This window comes from Podarcis erhardii, assembly GCF_964252035.2.
Source record: "Podarcis erhardii genome assembly, chromosome: 16".
Taxonomy (NCBI): Eukaryota; Metazoa; Chordata; class Lepidosauria; order Squamata; family Lacertidae; genus Podarcis; species Podarcis erhardii.
In genome coordinates this window covers 37,321,685-37,339,863 of record NC_138514.1, presented here as the reverse complement: position 1 = coordinate 37,339,863, position 18,179 = coordinate 37,321,685, and the positions used below count along the sequence as shown (strand labels likewise).

Below are 18,179 nucleotides of genomic sequence, written 5' to 3'. Positions count from 1 at the left end.
AGCCTAGCCTACTTCATAGGGTTGTTGTGAGAGAAGAGGGGAAGGGGAGGGGAGAATCCTGCCCAGCACTTCAGAATCTTCGGAGGAAAGGTGGGTAAAGAACATAATGAACAAGTAAGTAAATTGCTAGTCCTACGAGGCCACATAACGATGTGTTTGGGGCCATAAGTATTTTTGCAGAGTAAAAGAAATGGATGTAATATTTATGAATTTTATACAGGTTGTTTGTTTTTTTCTTTAAAAATGTTATATTGATGTAGCTCACTCAGGGATCCCTTGTTTGATGAAGAGCACGATGAGAAGGAAATGAAGCAAAATAAAAAAACAGCAACAAAAGGGATTTATGTGGTGGGGCGTGCGATGCAAATTTGCCGATGCAAATAGACTGACAGATTGCCTTTTCTCCAACTGGAGGTCAAGTTCTTCCCCCTCCTCAATTTATCCCCCCAGCAACCCTGCAAGGTAGGCTGAGAGAAGACTGACCTGAGGTCACCCAGTGAACTTCACGGCCAAGTGTGGGTTTGAACCCTAGTCTCTCCCAGGGTCTAACCACTAGGCCACTCTGCCTCTCAGGTAGGCATGGGAGAGACTCCCGACTGAAATCCTGGAGAGCAGCTGCCAGACAATAATGACCTGACTCAGGATGAGGCAGCTTTCTGTGTCCCTATTCCAAACATTTATTTAGAACCATGAGGACTAGAATCTTACTTTATTTTTCAGGGAAGGGAGCTTAGGCTGAGAGGCAGTTTGACTGGCCCAAGATCCACCCAGTGGTGGAGTGGGGATGTGAACCCTGGTCTCCCAGATATACTCTAGCCACTACACCACACTGCCTGCAGGAAGGTGTCAGCACTGAATCTCGGTTCTCCCAGGCTTTGCAGCACACACAGTGACCAGGAAGATCTGCCCAACGCCTGTTGTAGAATTATCAGAAAGGTTCTGGCCCGAAGCAGCAAATCAGGCAGGGAAGCAACGGGCAGCCTCCTCTGCCAACCAGCGCCATGGGCTCCCAGGAGCTCTTTTTGCTTATTCAGTTATTGCATTCTCCCCAGCCCCCTGGAAAGCCAGGAGAGTAGTGGAGTACGGCTTAGGAGTAATTCGCCTTCTCGTGCGCACAAGGGTGAGAGATCATTTGCAGCCAGGCTGAGCCGCAGCTGCTGATCAAAACTCCTCATTTCCTCAAGGAGGCTCTTCCCCATTTTCCCCACCTGGAAAAGCCCAGCGCAAAGTCAGGCGAGGAACCGGACCACGGCGGGCGGAGAGGGCAAAGCGCGGCTTCGATCGCCCGAGCAACAGCCAACCTTGAATTTTCAAGCACCTTGTTCCATTTTTTCTCCATCCTCCCTTTGGGTCAGAGCACCGTTCTCGGAGCTGATTAATATTTTAACCCTCCGGCACATCTTGTTACCGGATTTGAATTATAGATGCTATGGCAGCCGCCAAGATTCGGAGCATGGGAAGCTGCTCTGTTATGGCTTTTCAGCGCATTCAGGAAGATTCAGTGCGGGCGCTCATCACATAACAAGCGGAAGATGTTTTCTGCAACAGCAAGAGGCCACGAGCATGGCAGGGGACCTGGGCACCAGCAGGTCCTCAGCAACAAGGCAGTCTTGCTCTGTGGCAAGGGTATGCGTCTGCGTGGCACAGAGTAACTATTCTATCGTTTGTTGGCGCATGATTTGCACGGGGGAATATTGATGCAGATAAACACACGGCACACATAAACACACCATGCGCTTTTGTCGTCTCCACCTAGCTGTGTTGAACAGAGACTGTGTGTGCTTTGGCAGCCCCTTGCTCTCGAGTGCATGGTGTAAGAACATGTCACTTTGAACGGGGAACCAGGCATGAAAACCCCCTCAAACCAGATTCTGAATTATCTGCAAACGCTGAGATGCAGGTCAAAGGTCTGTCCATCCTGGTGCCCTGTTCCCAACAGAGGTCAGCCATTTTTATTTACAGCCTACCCTTCAAATAGGGACGCAGGTGGCATTGTGGGTTAAACCACAGAGCCTAGGGCTTGCCGATCAGAAGGTTGGCGGTTCGAATCCCCGCGACGGGGTGAGCTCCCGTTGCTCGGTCCCTGCTCCTGCCAACCTAGCAGTTCAAAAGCACATCAAAGTGCAAGTAGATAAATAGGTACCGCTCCGGCGGGAAGGTAAACGGCTTTTCCGTGCGCTGCTCTGGTTCGCCAGAAGCGGCTTAGTCATGCTGGCCACATGACCCGGAAGCTGTACCCCGGCTCCCTTGGCCAATAAAGTCAGATGAGTGCCGCAACCTCAGAGTCAGTCACAACTGGACCTAATGGTCAGGGGTCCCTTTACCTTTACCCTTCAAATAAGGCTTACTTAACTTCATCTAAAGTAGCGTTATCATCTCCCACCCACTCCCTTTGTAAAGGTTTTCCATCGAGGAAGCGACACATAATGGTTTGTTAAATAAAATGGAGACAAATGTAACAGAGCAGAACAAAACAACATAAAATCAGATATTAAAAAGCAGGAAGTCTCCCCCTGGTGCTCAGAAAGGTAGATTGCACTTGACTCAGGAGGTTCCATTTAGTTATGATAGGCCTGAAATTAAGGAGGAGGGGGAGGGATTTATAGCCGGCCTGGCCAATGCACAGAGGGGAGCCTGTTGTGACAAAATGGCAGGGACCGGGGTCCTGCACGCACTCCTTATCCCTGTTTTTGCCTGAAGAGGGCGCTGAAGCAGACCTTGCAACAGCCAAGTCTAGGGCCTGAGCTGAACCCCAGAGCCCCTCCCTGGGACATCAAGGAGTACTGAACCTTTCACTCTGTGCATGCTCAAATGTACCTCCTCACTCTTTCATGAGCCCAAAGACAAACTCTTGGGGCTAAAATCTGACACTGGGGCCAAGTGCCCCTCCCAACCCAGTCTTACTTTCTGGGTGACCATGCTCCTCCCCTGGCCCCATCACCATCTTGAGCCACCTAGCATCCTCACCCCCAATTCACCCCCAGCATGCCACTACCACCTCCTTTTACCCAGGCCCTGGGTAAAATTGGCCTGGCAATTCTGAAATCTTTGGAAGACGATGGCTCAGGGGAGAGAGATAAATGCAATTTTTGTGTGCAGGTGAGAGGTCCATCAGCAGCCAAATGGACCCCCCAACTGTGTCGCCATTGTGGGAGGTGGATTTGAGACCCCTCTTGGACAATAGTTCAAGCTCTGGTTTTCCCAGTCGTGATGTACAGAAGTGAGAGCTGGACCATAAAGAAGGCTGATCGCCGAAGAATGGATGCTTTTGAATTCTGGTGCTGGAGGAGACTCTTGAGAGTCCCATGGACTGCAAGAAGAACAAACCTCTCCATTCTGAAGGAAATCAGCCCTGAGTGCTCACTGGAAGGACAAATCCTGAAGCTGAGGCTCCAAGACTTTGGCCACCTCATGAGAAGAGAAGACTCCCTGGAAAAGACCCTGATGTTGGGAAAGATGGAGGGCACAAGGAGAAGGGGACGACAGAGGACGAGATGGTGGGACAGTGTTCTCGAAGCTACCAGCATGAGTTTGACCAAACTGCGGGAGGCAGTGGAAGACAGGAGTGCCTGGCATGCTCTGGTTCAGGGGGTCACCAAGAGTCGGACATGACTAAACAACAACAACTTGGAGAATTGACGCACAAGAAACTGCATTCCTCTCTCTGCCTTTGCCTCGTTCTTACGCCCCCTTCCATTCCCCCTCTGTTCCGCAAACGGAGGACCGCCAGGGAGCCCTGCCATGTAGGTTTATTCCTCCTGCTGCTTATTTCCAGAGCTGAACCCATTACTGCGCTGTTTATGGGCAGCATTTCAAAAGGCAATCTTTCAATCGGGCGTGTTTAAAGAATTGATTGGAGGCCAAATTACCCTCTCCCGGAGTGTGCGGAGAAACAGCACATTATCTCCAGTGTTTAAGGGCCTCTCCCGCTCCCTCCCTCTCTCCAGCTGCTGGAGGGGCAGCCCCTATTCTCCTTGGGGCTCCCAGTTTCCTTGAGGGGTGTCATTCGGCAGGTCCAGGGTCCAGCCTCTTTTACAGATGAGTGTCACCGGATTTGAGGCTTGCTGTGCTCCCAGCTGAGCATTCAGAAGGCTAGCAGTTTGAACTGGAGCAGTGTGGTCCAGTGGTTAGAGCAGGAGCACTCAGCATGCCACCCTCCTGATGTCACTGATTTTATTGTACAGTGGTACCTCGGGTTAAGTACTTAATTCATTCTGGAGGTCTGTTCTTAACCTGAAACTGTTCTTAACCTGAAGCACCACTTTAGCTAATGGGGCCTCCTGCTGCTGCTGCAGCGCTGGAGCACGATTTCTGTTCTCATCCTGAAGCAAATTTCTTAACCCGAGGTACTATTTCTGGGTTAGTGGAGTCTGTAACCTGAAGCGTATGTAACCCGAGGTACCAGTGTACTTAAAGCCCACCTTCCCGAACACATAGAGTGAACTGTCCGCAGTCCTGACTCCACATATAGAGTGAGCTATCCTTGGTGCTGATAATCTGCGGCTCCTCCTGAGCTTCTGTTGTGTCTGGGTTAGAGCATCGAAGGAGGACCTGGGAGAGGCCAGGGTTCAAATTCCCACACTCAGCCATGAGGCCAGTTACTGCTTCTCAGCGTAGCCTACCTCACAGGGTTGTGGTGGAGATTAAATGAGGAGAGGGGAGAACCGTGCATGACGCCTTAGGCTCCTTGGAGAAATAGGTAAAGGTAAAGGGACCCCTGACCATTAGGTCCAGCTGTGACCGACTCTGGGGTTGCGGTGCTCATCTTGCTTTACTGGCCAAGGGAGCCGGCGTACAGCTTCCGGGTCATGTGGCCAGCATGACTAAGCCGCTTCTGGCAAACCAAAGCAGCGCACGGAAACGCTGTTTACCTTCCCGCCGGAGCGGTACCTATTTATGTGGGAATGTTCTGGGGTGCAGGAGAGGATATATTGACTAATTATATCCTTATCCAACTTGTGCTAACAAGTTCCCAAAATATCAGCAGAGTTTATAGACATTCCCCTTTAAGTTCGCAACGGTAACGCTTGCACAGGTTCGCTAGAACCTCTATAATAATTACTCTGGTAATTTCCCCTTTGTTCCCTCTTAAAATACAAGACATGACACAGTCTTTATAAAAGTATATGATCCCAGAAGGTAGGCAGGCTTAAAAAGGTTACATGCAGTTAGAATCTATCTTGTAGCAAGATATTACTGTCCTCTCTTGGCTGGGAGCCAAGAGGGCATGTTGCTCCTTTAGAAGATGAAGATGGCAGAGAGGCAAGAGGCAAGAGGCAAGAGAGAAGAGTGGCTGCCTGCCCTGTGCTTTTATCATTACCTGCACAGGTGAGGCCACACCCACCTCTGGTCACATGCGGAGGAAGTCCGTCCCCAGGAAGTTTACCTGCTTGCTGGACAGACATCCCTCCCCATGTTCTAACATGTACACTCTAGGAATGTTGTCATTGACTGCTCCTGTGTTTACATCCCACAATTTATCTACTTGCACTTTTGTGCTTTTGAACTGCTAGGTTGGCAGGAGCAGGGACCGAGCAATGGGAGCTCACCCTGTAGCAGGGATTCAAACCGCCGACCTTCTGATCAGCAAGCCCTAGGCTCTGTGGTTTAACCTACAGCGCCACCTGTGTCCCTTGGAGAAACAGCTGGACTATAAATGCAATAGACAGATAGATAAATAAATAAATAATATAGGCAGATGGATATGTAACAGACAGACAGACAGACAGACAGTCTGGCTTGAAAAGCAGTGAGGAGGTGGAAGGGTGACAGAGACCTGGATGGGGTCATTCTCTGGGCACACAAACCCTTCCTCTCCCAGGATCCTCAAGGCATGGTTGCCTATCAACAGCCAATAAATTTCCTACAGATTGAAGGCTGTCGAAGTCCCTTGGGAGACTTCATTTCCCCCCTTCCTTTCTCTTTCTCTCATTTCAGGGAATTAAATGCACTTAACACCAGCTCTTTAAAATAAAACAGCTTAGCATTTTCCACATCCTTGCTAATGGCTGGAGACGGAGGCGGCAGCAGCAGCAGCAGCAGCAGCGGCGGCGGCGGTTGAGAGGGGGAGGAAGAGAGAGGAGGGGACCCAGCGTTACTCCTGCTGCAGCAGCCTCCTTGGAGGACTTCGCCTGACAACTCATTTGCATCTGTGCAAAATCCCCAAACTGTCCCATGGGTAAGCCGGAGGCAGAGCGTTCATCTTCCCAGAGCAGGTGGTGATAAATGGGTATAAGGAAGCATTGCCTTGGTGACTGCTGGTGGTGGTAGTTTGAGATGGTGTTGAGTCCTGCCTCCCTGTCTTCAGCTACCTGCTATTCTCAGTGCACCCCAAAGCCTTCTTTCAGGCCCAGAGCATTTGTTTGGCATGCAGAAGGCCCCATATTCAACCCTCCCATCTCTGGGCGCTGGTCGGTATAGACAATTCTGAGGTAGGTGGACACCTGGCCTGATTTGGTATAGAAGCCCCCAGGTACAACCTTCATATCTCCAGGTCACTGCTTGAAATCCCAGAGAGAGCTGCTGCCAGTCAGTGCAGGCAACACTGAGCCATATGCACCAGTGGCTTGATTCAAGATAAGGCAACTTCCTCTGTCCGTGACCTGCTACCTCATTCCTTTAAGCAGGAGCTGCCAAAGATCGAATGTGGGTCCTTCTGCATGTGAAGCAGGGGCCCAGCTGCCGTCGCTGCCCACATTACATCCCTCGTGCTCAGGATCACCTTCTCAGGCCACCAGCAGCTCTGTGGAATCTCAGACTACCCCCATCTTGTGTTAGCAGTACCTTTTTAAGGGGAGCTTTTCAGGGACTGGCAAGCAGGGGCGTTCTGCATGCCACACAGGTCCTCTCTGCCCCTGAGTGACAGGGCAGGCTTCCCTCTTCCCTGTCCTCATCAAATGACACACAGGGGGGACACGCAGCCTAGAGCCTGAAGGCATGTTTTGTCTTAGCCTTTCAGGGTGTGTTCCTCCACAGCGTTGAGCCTTTGAAGCGTGGCGCCACCTTCCTTTCCGAGAGAAGTGCCAGCTTTTAACCGGAGGGCAGAGCTGGAACTCAAAGCCGACCCTGGCACAGGAGGTCCCGGGGTCAACTGCAGCTTCTGATCACCCAGGCCCTTCAGGCCAGCAACTTGGAGGCGTGTGTGATGTGTTTCACTGCACCAGGAGAACCCTGGTGGCGGGGAAAAAACCCTTGCAGTCTCTGATGCACAGGTGAGGCCAGGTAGCTTGGTAGCCACAAAGACCTCCTGCCCCATCAACAGTTTCCTTATACGATGCTTCTAGATTTCCTTACAGATACTGTATATTTTGCTCTATAAGACTCACTTTTTCCCTCCTAAAAAGCAAGGGGAAATGTGTGTGCGTCTTATGGAGCGAATCCAGGCTGCGCAGCTATCCCAGAAGCCAGAACAGCAAGAGGGATTGCTGCTTTCACTGCGCAGCGATCCCTCTTGCTGTTCTGGCTTCTGAGATTCAGAATATATTTTTTTCTTGTTTTCCTCCTCCAAAAACTAGGTGCGTCTTATAGAGCGAAAAATACGGTATTTTCTCTTTCAGCAGGCGGAACATAGACAAGAAGAGTGTGCTGGATCAGTCCCAGTGGCCATCTAGTCCAGGATTCTGTCTTCACAGGAGCCAGCCAGATGCTGTAGGAAACTTGGAAACAGGATCCGAGCACAAAGGCCCTCTCCCCTTCTGGGGTCTCCAGCAACTGCCACTCAGAGGCATCACGTCGCCTCCATCAATTTCTCCCGTCCTTTCTGGACCCTCTTCTCTCCCTGCCTTTACCCACAAGCCCGTTTTATCTCCCACGCCGAATCTTTCTCTGGCCTCACATTCATCAAAGCCCTCCCCTCCCCACTCCCCAGAAAGCCTTGCCTACCTTTAATCCATCGCCGGCGCCCGAGAATGACACATGCCGCGTTTAATTAACTTTATTGATATTCAGAAATTAAGAGAATGACTAAAGGTAATTGCTCATTAAAAATCATTAAACTGACGCAGCAGGTATCAAGCAGCCTACCTCCCTGCTTTTTCCAATTAAGGCAACCTCCACTCTCCTGCCCCTCCGCGCTTTTCGCCCCAAAGCCCTGTGGGCAGCAGGAAGTGGGGCCGTCCTGCCTCTACCCCACGCCGGGCGGCTGCTGACACGTCCCTCGGGCAGGAGAGGCATCCGGCTAGATGAAGGCAGCGACGCCGGGGGAACGAAACAGCACGGCAGGTCTGAGCTGGCGCCTGGAAGGACACAGATTGCTTCATGTCGCTGCATTCCACAGCTCCGAGGCTGGCAGGTGAATGCGTGCCCTTCTCTCTCTCATTTTATTTAATGTGCATTTTAGAAGCATGTGGAAATATCCTGCGTCACCAATCACTTTGTGGAAATTGTGTGTGTGTGTGTGTGTGTGTGTGTGTTTGGGGCTGGATTTCATGCATGCAAATTTATTTATCTTTTAAGTTCTCTGCCTTCTTCATCCACATTCACCCCCAGAAAGGCCAAATTCTGCATGCTGAATAAATTCTGCAACTCAAACAACACAAGGTGCCAGTGCATCGGAGCTGTGGAATTTATTCTGCTTGCAGAATTCTGCAACTCAACTGCATTTAAATGTTTTAATGTTGTATTTTAATCATGTTTTTAAGTTATATTTCAATCAACTTGTTTTTATTACTGGTTTTTAGCCGCCTTGAGCCCACTCTTGGCTGGGGAGGGCCGGGGTATAAATAAAATTTATTTTTATTTTTATTATTTTTATTATTATTATTTGCATCTCACGTCATCAGAGCCACAGTCAAGCGGCCAGGAATGGGGCACTCTCTGTGAACGTTGAAAGGTAAAAGATTCATGGCTCCACCCACTTTTGTCTCTGGTCCCGCCCACCACAGGCATGAAGGTTTCCCAGAAAGGAAGGCCCCAAAAGCTTTCCTGTATGAGACAGAAGCCGTGAAGGATCGCTCTGCCTATAAAGGCGGCTAAGAAGGAAGACGGTGAAGGAAATCTGGGGAAACCTCACACAGGCCTAGGAACTTGAGTTAGTTGTGGCAGGAAGGGGGAGGGGAGAGGAGGCAGAGGCTGGTGGACCAGGGGGTGAAAAGGAAAGGAAGAAGGAAGAAGAACATGGGAAGAGGAAGGTAAGGGGGCGATTGGGAGCCTGTTGTAGGGACAGGGGGCAGGAAAGTCCTGCTGACTGGAAGGTATGGAGAGGCTGCCGAAGACGGGAGAAGGAGCAGGAGAGACAGAGGCTGCTGACAGCAGCCTGTGCCCAATACGACCCAAATTGAAATGGAACAGACTCTGCCCCAGTGCATCCCTCGCAAATTAATCTCCAGATTAAGCTAATGCGGCGTTTGCTGTTCCGCCTTATCTGGTCCCAGCCAGAGAGCCGGGGAACTGAACCCTCCTGCTTCGCGCACACACGCTGCTGCATTCCAATTTTTCCTTAAAGCAGCCGCAAAAGTTGCAGATGCATGTGATTCCTTGGGGCTGCGGTTGGAGTGCGGGGGGGGGGGGGACCCACGTCTCTGCTATGGAATTGGCACTCGGAGGAGAAGAGGAGGGCTATTGATGGCTACTAGCCATCAGGAAACCTCAGGAGGGGAGAGGGATCTTGTGTTCAAGTCCTGCTTGCAGCTTTCCCACAATGGGCATCTGGTTGGCCACTGTGAGAACATGATGCTGGACCAGATGGGTCATTGGCCTCATCCAGAATGCTCTTCTTATTTTCTGGTGTGGGAACGACTTCCTTGATGACACATTTAAATTGCAAGCTGCCCCCCCCCCCATAACATAAGCAGATCCTGATTCAAAGCAATTGTCCTATCTAGTTTATTACGGCAATGCAACAAAAGAAGTCTCTCCTGCCACAGCAGCCTTTCTCAACCTTGGGTCCCCAGATGTTCTTGAACTACAACTCCCATCATCCCTAGCTAGTAAGGCCAGAGCTCAGGGATGATGGGAGTTGTAGTCCAACAACATCTGGGGACCCAAGCTTGAGAAACACTGCTCTACAGCATGGGTAGGCAAACTAAGGCTCGGGGGCCGAATCCGGCCCAATCGCCTTCTCAATCCGGCCCGCAGACGGTCCGGGAATCAGCGTGTTTTTACATGAGTAGAATGTGTGCTTCTACAGTGGTACCTCGGGTTAAGAACTTAATTCGTTCTGGAGGTCCATTCTTAACCTGAAACTGTTCTTAACCTGAAGCACCACGTTAGCTAATGGGGCCTCCCACTGCTGCCACACGATTTCTGTTCTCATCCAGAAGCAAAGTTCTTAACCCGAGGTACTATCTCTGGGTTAGCAGAGTTTGTAACCTAAAGTGTATATAACCTGAGGTACCACTGTATTTAAAATGCATCTCTGGGTTATTTGTGGGGCATAGGAATTTGTTCATTCTCTCCCCAAATATGTAGTCTGGCCCCCCACAATGTCTGAGGGACAGTGGACCAGCCCCCCTGCTGAAAAGGTTTGCTGACCCCTGATCTGGAGCCACAGCAGGGGCTACAACCTTCCAACAGCTTGGCCTTGCCCCCAAAGGCGCATTCCTCCATTGTCTCCCAAGACAGACGGGTGCCAGCCTGTATGTTTCACCCAAAGGCATTCTGCATATGCTCAGAGATGCTGGGAGCTACCACTTCACATGGGACAGAGCTGGCCTGCTCAGCCCTCTCACACCCTCAGCCCCGATGGCATGAGCATGGCATTGTGAGACAGTATGCCAGCTTCCAAGGCACTTAGGAACCCAGGAAGCAGCCTTATTCCAAGTCCATCTAGCTCAGTATTGTTTACACTGACTAGCAGCAGCTCCCAGCCCTTCTTGGAGATGCCACTGGTAGGAATTGAGCTGGGAGCCTTCTGCTCCACCACTGAGCTACAACTCTCTTCACTAAACACGTCCCTTCCATTCGCTTGGTGAAAACTCCGCCTTCTGCAAGCCTTTAAGAGCGGCAGTTGTCGTTTAGTCGTGTCCACCTCTTCGTGACCCCTGGACCAGAGCACGCCAGGCACTCCTGTCTTCCACTGCCTCCTGCAGTTTGGTCAAATTCAGGCTGGTAGCTTCGAGAACACTGTCCCACCATCTCGTCCTCTGTTGTCCCCTTCTCCTTGTGCCCTCCATCTTTCCCAGCATCAGGGTCTTTTCCAGGGAGTCTTCTCTTCTCATGAGGTGGCCAAAGTCTTGGATCCCCAGCTTCAGGATCTGTCCTTCCAGTGAGCACTCAGGGCTGATTTCCTTCAGAATGGAGAGGTCTGATCTTCTTGCAGTCCATGGGACTCTCAAGAATCTCCTCCAGCACCATAATTCAAAAGCATCAATTCTTTGGCGATCAGCCTTCTTTATGGTCCAGCTCTCACTTCCATACATCACTACTGGGAAAACCATAGCTTTAACTATACGGACCTTTGTCGGCAAGGTTATGTCTCTGCTTTTTAAGATGCTGTCTAGGTTTGTCATTGCTTTTCTCCCAAGAAGCAGGCGTCTTTTAATTTCGTGGCTGCTGTCACCATCTGCAGTGATCATGGAGCCCAAGAAAGTAAAATCTCTCACTGCCTCCATTTCTTCCCCTTCTATTTGCCAGGAGGTGATGGGCCCAGTGGCCATGATCTTCATTTTTTTGATGTTGAGCTTCAGACCATATTTTGCGCTCTCCTCTTTCACCCTCATTAAAAAGTGCTTTAATTCCTCCACACTTTCTGCCATCAAGGTTGTGTCATCTGCATATACGTCAACTTTGTTATGTAGGGGGGGCTCCCTCTTGCCCCCTTAAAGCCCTGGGAACCACCTCGCAAGCCGTTCCCTGAGACCTGCCAGCACTAGCTGTGAGGAGGAGCCGCAGTCAAGACAGAGATCCCGTTACATAAAGGAGCCATATGCTGTCCACGCTAATCCCAGGGTTGTGATCAACGCTAAAGACGTCAACATATCCCTCCAGAGTCCAATGGCAACGCAACACCTGTGCTCTCCCCTCTCTAGGGGTGGGTGGGTGAATCTGTAGGATGTGGGGCCCCCCTCTGTTGCCATGTAAGGGGGCAGCAACCCATTGTGGCTTCTGAGGCAGGTAGGCATTTAAAAGGACAGTCGACCCATTCGTAGCCAGTTTGCTCTCTGAAAAAGCATTGCACAGAATTTGGTCACGTCCAAACCACCCCTCTCATAGTACCATAGAATTGTGGGCTTGGAAGGGACCCCAAGGGTCATCTAGTCCAACCCCCTGCAATGGAGGAATCACAGCTAAAGCATCCCTGCGCTTCAGCCCAGCAATGCTCCTATAAACTGTCACGGCTTCCCCCAAAGGATTCTGGGAGCTGTGCATTAAGGGTGCTGAGCGTTGTTAGAAGATGCTGCATGGTGTTACAGTCCCCAGAGCTGGAATTTTCCCTATCTTTTTATTTTTTGTTTCATAAAATTTATGCATTGCTTGATTGTTAAAAAACTGAAAACAAACATACCCTTAAAGTAGTTTACAAAAAGAAAATCAATTTACAAGAATACTTTAAAATGCTGAAACTAAAACTCACCTCAGCTTTCTAAGCCCCTGGACAGCCTTGCCCAGACATGAATGTTTTTAGCAGGTGGCAAAAAGAGTGCAGGGAAGGGCCCTGCTTGAGGTCAACAGGCAATAGTCATGGTTTCTCCCAAAGGATTCTTAGAGCCGTGCTGTGTAAAGGGTGCCAAGAGTCTTTTGGAGATGCCGTGCAGCACTACAGTTCCCAGAGTGGTTTCTGAACCAATCTCCCATCACAGGGAACTCTGGGGATTGTAGCTCTGGCACTGGAGTGTGTGTCTGTGTCTCTCTGTGTGTCCATACGACTCTCATCACCTTTAACAAACTACACTTCCCAGAATTCTTTGGGGGAAGCCGTGACTGTTCGAAGTAGGTGCGTTAAATGGATGGTGTGAATGTGACCTTTAAGAGAGGGGGAAAGAGATGGGGGAAGGATAGGCCAGGGTCCACAAATGCCACGCCCTGAATGAATGAAGCCGTTTTAGCCTCACAGCAGACCACTAGGCCACCTTGCCTAGCGTTGCTTGGACTCAAGGTAGAAGGTCCCAGGTTCAGTCCCCCAAGAGCATCTTCAGGAAGGGCTGGGAAAGACTCCTGACCTGGAACCCTGGACAGCTGCTGCCAGTCAGTGCAGACAACATTGAGCTAAAGGGACAAAGGGTATGACTTAGTACACCTGGTCTTCAGGGACTCAAACAGGAAGTCTTGTGGGATGTGAAACGCAAGAACAGTCAAGTACAACATTCCTAGAGTGAACATGTTTACACATGGGGAGGAATGTTTGTCCAGCCAGCAGGTTAACTTCCTGTTTCTCCTGTCTGGGGCAGACTTCCTCTGCATGTGACTAGAGGTGGGCGTGGCCTCACCTGTGCAGGTAACAAAAGCATAGGACTGGCCGCCATCTCTCTCTCTCTGACTACTTTTGTCAAAAAAGCAACATCTGCTTAGCCAAAGATGGTTTCCAGCCAAGAGAGGACAAAGGGACTGTCTCCTTATAAGATAGTTTCCAGGTATATGTTACTTTTCTAAGCTAAGTCTGCCTTCTGGGATCCGATTGTGAACAGAATGTGAGTGAGTAAACTCTTTTTATACTTTTATAGAAGACTGTGTCGTGTCTTATCTTTTTATGAGGGACTAAAGGGGAATTACATTTAAAACATATTATAGAGGCTTTAGTGAGCCTGCGCAAACGCATCCGCTGTGTCAGTTTAAAAAGGGGGATGTTACTCTGCTAAATTGTGAAACCTGTTAACATAAGTTGGAAAGGCTATAATCAAACAATATATCCTCTCCTGCATCCCTGAACATCCCCACAAGTCTTCCCCCAGCCCTACCTGGAGATGCCCTTGAGAACTGAACTCAGGGCTTCTGTATACAAAGCGGGGGGTCTCCCAAAGTGCTGTGGTTTTTCCCTTCCAGTGTCCTTCCAGTGAGCACTCAGGGCTGATTTCCTTCAAAATGGAGAGGTTTGATCTTCTTGCAGTCCATGGGACTCTCCAGAGTCTCCTCCAGCACCAGAATTCAAAAGCATCCATTCTTCGGCGACCAGCCTTCTTGATAGTCCAGCTCTCACTTCCATACATCACTACTGGGAAAACCATGGCTTTAACTATACAATATGTATGCAAACTTCAGAATATTTATTTGCCACATCCATCTAGCTCAGCACTATCCTTAACAAGAAAGTAAGATTCCAGTCCTCAGCAGACAACTGAGACACCCTCACCCAGTTTTCAGATATCTCCAGCCCAACCTGGAGATTCCAGTGGGGCCTTCTGCATGCAAGGCAGGTGTCCCCCTTGCACCAGGGAGTTCCTTTACAGGGAGGGGGGTCAGCAGTGAGAAAGTGCAGGGTGGATTTTGGAAGCTCACCGCAGTGAGAAGTGGAACAGAAAATCTTTCTAAGCAAGTGGGGAGAGGTGGGCAGCGGGAGCTGGAGGACCTGCCAATGTACTGGAGGAAATGAGCCTCCGCTCACCCCCCGCCCCCCAGGATTCCAGCCTGCCTGACCTCTATTAACCAGGGTTAGCTTTGTTTCAGTTGCCTGCCTCCGTGGGGAAGCTGCAGCACTGATGTCCTTGACTGCCCTCGCCAAGCAGAGGGAGGGAGGGAGGGAGGGAGGGAGGGAGGGATGTCCCTGGCCACATATGTGCAGAGACAAAAAGGCTTTAGCGATGGATAGAGGGGCAACGGGAACAAGAGGCCAAAGAACGGCAGCCGCCGGTTCCCGATAAGGCGGGAGAGGGGGAATTGCATCCAGGTCTCCTTCTGATATCAGAAATCCCCCAGTTCACTCTTCCTCAAACAATGCATGAAATGAAACTCAGGTTATCCTCTGAGATTTGCACGGCTCCAGAGCTGAGCTACGTTCATTATCCTGAAAGCAAAGCAAGGCTTCCAGCCCTCCTGGTTCCATGGCTCCAACTCAAAAAAGGGAAGAAAAATATGTCTCTTAAGGATAACTTTACCTATGAATGCATCTGTCTTTCAGCTATCTATCTATCTATCTATCTATCTATCTATCTATCTATCTATCTAATCTATCTATCATCTATCTATCTATCTATCTATCTATCTATCTATCTATCTATCTATCTATCTATCATTACCTTGTAGCACACTGTTAAACTGTGGAACTCCCTCCCACTGGAGGCAGGGATGACCACCAATCTAGATGGCATTAAAACAGGATTGGACAAATTCATGGTGCTAGCCAGGATGGCTCTGGAGGCAGCCATGCTTCTGAATACCAGTTTCTGGAAGAAGGCACAGGAAGGGAGAGTGCTCTTGTGCCCAAATCCTGCTCAAATCATAGAGTTGTAAGAGACCTTGAGGGTCATCTGGTCCAGCCCCTGCAATGCAGGAATCTCATCTAAAGTATGCATTGTGGGAATGTTCAGGGATGCAGGAGAGGATATATTGTTTGGTTATAGCCTTTCCAACTTGTGTTAAGAAGTTCACAATTTAGCAGAGTAACATTCCCCTTTTTAAACTCAGCGGATGCGTTTGCTCAGGCTCGCTAAAGCCTCTATAATAACTGTGCTGGTATTTTCCCCTTATTCCCTCATAAAAGATAAGACACGACACAGTCTTCTATAAAAGTATAAAAAGAGTTTACTCACATTTTGTTCACAATAGGATCCCAGAAGGCAGACTTAGCTTAGAAAAGTAACATACACCTGGAAATTATCTCATAAGGAGACAGTCCCTTTGTCCTCTCTTGGCTGGAGCCAAGAGAGCATCTTTGGCTAAGCAGATGTTGCTTCTTCGATGCATGTAGTCAAAGAGGGAGAGATGGCTGCCCTGCCCTGTGCTTTTGTTGTTACCTGCACAGGTGAGGCCATGCCCACCTCTAGTCACATGCAGAGGACGTCTGTCCCAGCCCAGAAGGAAACAGGAAGTTTACCTGCTGGCTGGACAAACATTCCTCCCCATGTGTAAACATGTTCACTCTGGGAATGTTGTACTTGACTGCTCTTGTGTTCTACATCCCACATGCATGACAGAGGGCCATCCAACCTCTGCTTAAAAACCTCCAAGGAAGGCGATTCCACCACCTTCCAAGGAAGCCTGTTCTACTGTTTAACAGCTCTTACTCTCAGAAAGTTCTTCCTAATGTTTAACAAGAATCTCCTTTCTGGCTGGCCGCTGTGAGAACAGGATGTTGGATTGATGGGCCACTGACCCGAAGCAGCAGATTACATATATTTGTGAAAATAACACACAGCAAGCAATTATGGTAGGGGAAATAGCTTGCAAAGGTGTGTGTCCACAAAATTAGCACAAAAATACTGATGAATTTTCACAAGGACTCTGGGCAGGGGGAGAGATGGGTTTGCAAATGGATGCAGAAATGCAGGGAACTTGTGTGAAGATGGAAAAAAACAGGGAGCAGAGAGGAACCAAGATTTGTCCGAGATTAGTTAGAGAAGAGGGATCGTTCCCATAGTTTCAGCTTTTCTCCCCACCGAGTGGACAAGCTAAAGTCTCGGCTTCTGCGACATCTTTGCAAGAGGCACCCAAGCAAATCAGTATTGGCATCCTGCCAGCTTTTTAGGAAGCACCTGTTTACCCAGGCATTCCCTTGATCTCTCGACCCAAGCCTCCTGTTTTAATTGCCGCGCTGTCTGATTGCCTGCTTCAATTACGCTCGTTTATTTCAGCATTTTAGAAAGGACCGTTTCGTTGTTGGGTTTTTCGCGATTCACCTTTTGATATTTCTGTACCTGCTTTGCACACCTTGCAAGCTGCTTAGGCAAGTATGTTGGCGTTAAGCAGTAAATAAATGCCATAATCACCTTCCGAACCTTCACGGGAGGCGGCCAACCAGAAGCTCCAATGGAAAACCAGTAACACTCCCCCTCCTGCAGTTTCCAGCAAGTGGGATTCAGAAACATTGTGGGGGCACAGCATAGCCAACCTGGCTAACATAGGTGCCAACTCCCAGGGGCCCTGGGTGCCCGGCACCCACAAAATTACCCATTAAAGCGTTGGGCACCCACAAATTTCAGTGCCAGGGCCATGCACGCTGCATGGCCCCCATGGTCCCAGGCACTCCTGCTGGCTAATAGGCAATAATGATGATGATGATGATGATGATAATAATAATAATAATAAATGCCCCCCAGCACCCATACCTGCCCCTCCCCTCCTCTCAGAATCTCCTGCTTCCCTTGGTTTAATGGCAGAGCTGGTCCTCTAGCAACCTCTGGGAAGCTCATAATGAGATAATCCATTTTCTCCTCCCTTTTTTTGGGGGGGGAGACCACACCCCTCCCCCACTCCAAGGAGCTGCCCGTCAGAGAGCCACGCCACTCCTGCGCTCTCAAGGAGAAAGATGTAACATGCTCCCCAGATCCCCTTAGCGAGATTAATTACGAGGTGCCCGGCCCCAGCTAAAAATACAGATATCTCTGGAAAGCTGTAATTTTCCTGCACTCAGAGCAGAAAGAGAAACGCAGGCCTGCCGGCGCATCACATCCCTCGCCGCCTCTTCCACCGCCTCCACACAGAGAAAAAGCTGCTTGCTGGGTTGCCAGGGCCGATTCCCCTCAGGCGCCAAAGGGGCCTCTTCAGACCAGCATCTGGTCTCCTCAGGTAATCTTCTGATCTGTCCCAGGTGAACACAGCGGCACACTGTGATGCGCCCCAATTCTGATGCTTGGGGTGGTGATCCGAACTCCTTGGCTGAAGCCCCCTTCTCAGCCTGCACATCACTGACTAAGTTGCCCCTTATAGAAGCTCACTGAACAAGGGACCCAAGGCCCTCTCCTGGGGAAAAAAAGATGTATCTCTTTCTTGCTCTCAAAGATATATTTATGCACCCACACAGCAAACTTTGCTCTGGCAGCTACAAAAATGTGAGCTGGTCTGCAAAAAGTTTGAAGCGGCGGGTGGAATTTTATTTTATTTTATTGTATGTTTAGCTGTAGAGCAGGCACCCCCCCAACCTTCAGCCCTCCAGATGTTTTGGACTACAATTCCCATGATCCCTGACCACTGGTCCTGTTAGCTAGGGATCATGGGAGTTGTAGGCCAAAACATCTGGAGGGCCAAAGGTTGGGTGTGCCTGGTGTAGAGGAACCAAAGGCATGGTTTGTCATTGCAGAAACACAAGATCCCGTGGACCTCCGATGAAGTTGAAGGGTGGAAGATTCAAGACTGATAGAAGGACACACACA

At 49.8% G+C, this 18,179-nt stretch overlaps 1 protein-coding gene across 2 annotated transcripts in view; it reads right to left on the bottom strand.

Annotated features, from left to right (window-relative positions):
* SEZ6 (seizure related 6 homolog) overlaps nucleotides 1-18,179 on the bottom strand; it is a 110,371-nt gene that overhangs the window by 79,357 nt on the left and 12,835 nt on the right. The gene's annotated exons all lie outside the window — the stretch shown is intronic.